Below are 4,670 nucleotides of genomic sequence, written 5' to 3'. Positions count from 1 at the left end.
GAGAGAGGAGAGAGAGGAGAGAGAGGAGAGAGAGAGAAAAGAGAGAGAAGAGAGAGGGGAGAGAAGAGAGAGAGAGGAGAGAGAGGAGAGAGAGAGAGAAAGAGAGAGAGAGAGAGAGAAGAGAGAGGAGAGAGAGGAGTGAGAGGAGAGAGAGGAGAGAGAGAGAAAGAGAGAGAAGAGAGAGGGGGAGGGAGGGAGAGAGAGAAGAGAGAGAGGAGAGAGGAGAGAGGGGAGAGAGAGAGAGAAGAGAGAGAAGAGAAAAAAGAAAGAGGGGAAAGAGGAGAGAGAGGAGAGAGGAAAGAGGAGAGATGAGAGAGAAGGAGAGAGGAGAGAGAGAGGAGAGATAGAGAAGAGAGAGAAGAGAGAGAGAGGAGAGAGAGAGAGAGAGAGAGAGAGAGAGAGAGAGACAGAGAGAGGACAATGAAGAGAGAGAGAGAGAGAGAGAGAGAGAAGAGAGAGAAAAAGAGAAAAAAGAGAGAAAAGAGAGAAGAGAGAGGAAAGAGGAGAGAGAAGAGAGAGAGAAGAGAGGAGAAAGAGAGAGAAGAAAATGGAGAGAGAGGAGAGATGAGAAAGAGTGAGGAAAAGAGGAAAGAGGAGAGAGGAGAGAGAAGAGAGAGAAGAGAGAGGAGAGAGAGAGAGGAGAAAGAAACAAAATTATGTAAAACTCCCGCCGCCACATAAAGCTATTAACTCCTAAACCACCGTCCCCCCACATCACTAACACTACCTAAACCTATTAACCCCTAAACCGCTGCCCCCCACATCACCAATACTAACTATACATATTAACCCCTAAACTGCATTTCCCCAACATCGTAGACACTAACTAAACATATTAACCCCTAAACCACACACCCCCACATCACCAACACTACCTAACATTATTAACCCCTAAACGCCGTTCCTAAACATCGCCAACGCTAACTAAATCACTAAATAAAGTATTAACCCCTAAAACACCATTCCCGACATCGCCGACACTAACTAAACCTATTAACCCCTAAACCACCTGCCCCCACATTGCAACAACCTAAATTAAACTATATTAACCCCTAAACCGAACCCTAAACCTAACACCCCCTAACTTTAACGTAATTAAAATATGCCTATATTAAAGTTACAATTATTAATTAAATAATACCTATTTAAAACTAAATACAAACTTACCTGTAAAATAAAATCTAAGCTAGCTACAATATAACTAATAGTCTAGAGTATAGTAGAACCATATTACAACATATTCGACGCAAAGATCAGCAAAGGATAACTTTGGCGCATTCATATTTTAATTTAAACATCTGATAACGAATGTCTCTCTGTTTCTCTCTCTGTAAAACTAACCATCTCTTGTTCTACTTATATATAATATATGTATTGTTGTACCCATGATTTATTGTATTTGAAAAACACCTGTCTAAATTTAATATGCATTTCCAAAAAAAGTTGTTTTGTTTCTTGTTTTTTTTACAATTAGCTTTTGAAATATAGAATTATATAAAAGTAGCTTGTTGTTTTTCATTTAAAATGCCACTTTATGGTTTAAATTTATATTTCAAAACATACGTATTGATATGTGTATGCTAAAGGAAGCCTATTAGCTTGGGCCAGGGGGCAAGTGCAATTGTTCTGAATGTTCTGTCACAACAGGTGTTCTGTTTGTGCCTTTTAGGCCGTTTGGGATTTGTCTCCAGCACCTATTCATTCTCGTTGTATATGCCACCTAAAAGGTGGTGAAAGTTAATTGTGGAAGTTAATGCGAATATAATCACAAATGTATTAATTCATTCATTTTAAGGGACAGTCAACACCAGAATTTGTGTTGTTTAAAAAGAAAGATAATCCCTTTATTACCAATTCCCCAGTTTTGCATAACCAACACAGTTATATAAATACACTTTTTACCTCTCTGATTACCTTGCATCTAAGACTCTGCAAACTGCCCCCTTATTTCAGTTCTTTTGACAAACTTGCTTTTTGGCCAATCAGTGCTCACTCCAGGGTAACTTCAAGAAATTAGCATATGAACCTCCTAGAATTAGCTTTCAACTAAGAATACCAAGAGAACAAAGCAAAAATGGTAATAAAAAGGAAATTTATGCTTACCTGATAAATTGATTTCTTCTACGATACGACGAGTCCACGGATTCATCCTTACTTGTGGGATATTATCCTCCTGCTAACAGGAAGTGGCAAAGAGCACCACAGCAGAGCTGTATATATAGCTCCTCCCTTCTCTCCACCCCCAGTCATTCGACCGAAGGTATAGGAAGAGAAAAGAAAAGCTAAAAGATGCAGAGGTGACTGAAGTTTTGAAAAAAATATAATCCGTCTAAAAAAACAGGGAGGGCCGTGGACTTGTCGTATCGTAAAAGAAATCAATTTATCAGGTAAGAATAGATTTCCTTTTCTTCTACTAGATACGACGAGTCCACGGATTCATCCTTACTTGTGGGATACAATACCAAAGCAACAGGACACGGATGAACGGGAGGGACAAGACAGATACCTCAATGGAAGGCACCACTGCTTGAAGAACTTTTCTCCCAAAAACAGCCTCAGAAGAAGCAAAAGTATAACATTTGTAAAATTTGGAAAATGTATGAAGGGAGGACCAAGTCGAAGCCTTACAAATCTGTTGAACAGAAGCATTGTTTTTAAAAGCCCATGTGGAAGCCACAGCTCTAGTAGAATGAGCCGTAATCCTTTCAGGAGGCTGCTGTCCAGCAGTCTCATATGCCAGGCGGATGATGCTTTTCAGACAAAAAGAAAGAGAGGTAGCCGTAGCTTTTTGACCCCTACGCTTTCCAGAATAAACAACGAATAGAGAAGATGTTTGACGGAAATCCTTGGTCGCTTGTAAGTAAAACTTCAAGGCACAAACCACATCCAAGTTATGTAACAGACGCTCCTTCTTAGAAGAAGGATTAGGACACAAAGAAGGAACAACAATTTCCTGATTAATATTCTTATTTGAAACAATCTTAGGAAGGAATCCAGGTTTAGTACGTAAAACCACCTTATCAGAATGGAAAATAAGATAAGGTGAATCACATTGTAACGCAGAAAGCTCAGAAACTCTTCGAGCAGAAGAGATAGCAACTAAAAACAAAACTTTCCAAGATAAAAGCTTAATATCTATGAAATGCATGGGTTCAAACGGAACCCCTTGAAGAACATTAAGAACTAAATTCAAACTCCATGGCAGAGCAATAGGTTTAAATACAAGCTTGATTCTGATTAAAGCCTGACAAAAAGACTGAACGTCTGGGACATCCGCCAGACGCTTATGTAGTAGAATTGACAAAGCAGATAAGGAACTAGCTGATAACCCCTTCTCCAATCTTTCTAGGATAAAGGACAAAATCCTAGGAATCCTAACCCTACTCCATGAGTAGCCCTTGGATTCACACCAATAAAGATATTTACGCCATATCTTATGGTAAATCTTTCTAGTGAGAGGCTTGCAAGCCTGAATCAAAGTATCAATGACCGACTCAGATATTACCCGCATAGATAAAATCAAGCGTTCAATCTCCAGGCAGTCAGCTGCAGAGAATTTAGATTTGGATGTTGGAATGGACCTTGAATGAGAAGGTCCTGTCTCAATGGAAGTATCCACTGTGGCACAGAGGACATGTCCACTAGATCCGCATACCAAGTTCTGCGTGGCCATGCAGGGGCTATTAGGATTACCAAAGCTCTCTCCTGTTTGATTCTCACAATCACACGAGGCAGGAGAGGAAATGGTGGAAACACATAAGCCAGGTTGAATGACCAAGGTACTGCTAGAGCATATATCAGTACAGCTTGGGGATCCCTTGACCTGGACCTGTAACAAGGAAGTTTGACATTCTGACGAGATGCCATCAGATACAATTCTAGTGTGCCCCATTGACGAATCAATGATGCAAACACCTACGGATGGAGTTCCCTCTCCCCGGACGAAAAGTCTGACGACTTAGAAAATCCGCTTCCCAGTTCTCTACTCCTGGGATATAGATTGCTGATAGATGGCAAGAGTGAGCCTCCGCCCATCAGATTATCTTTGAAACCTCTATCATCGCTAGAGAACTCCTTCTTCCCCCTTGATGATTGATGTATGCTACTGCCGTGATATTGTCCGACTGGAATCTAATGAATTGGCCAAAGCCAATTGAGGCCACGCCTGAAGCGCGTTGAATATTGCTCTCAGTTCCAGAATATTGATTGGTAGGAGAGACTCCTCCTGAGTACAAACACCCTGAGCCTTCAGGGAATTCCAGACTGCACCCCAGCCCAAGAGGCTGGCGTCCGTCATCACTATTACCCATGCTAGCCTGCGGAAGCACATGCCCTGGGACAGATGATCCTGTGACAACCACCAAAGAAGAGAGTCTCTGGTCTCTTGATCCAGATCTATCTGAGGAGATAAATTTGCATAATCCCCATTCCACTGTCTGAGCATGCACAGCTGCAGTGGTCTGAGATGAAAGCGTGCAAATGGAACGATGTCCATTGCCGCTACCATTAACCCAATGACTTCCATACACTGAGCCACTGATGGCCGAGGAATGGACTGAAGCGCTCGGCAAGTATTTAGAATCTTTAACTTTCTGACCTCCGTCAGAAATATTTTCATGTCAACAGAGTCTATCAGAGTTCCCATGAATGGAACTCTTGTTAGTGGAACT

This window comes from Bombina bombina, chromosome 6, assembly GCF_027579735.1.
Source record: "Bombina bombina isolate aBomBom1 chromosome 6, aBomBom1.pri, whole genome shotgun sequence".
Taxonomy (NCBI): domain Eukaryota; kingdom Metazoa; phylum Chordata; class Amphibia; order Anura; family Bombinatoridae; genus Bombina; species Bombina bombina.
This window is presented reverse-complemented; position numbering follows the sequence as displayed.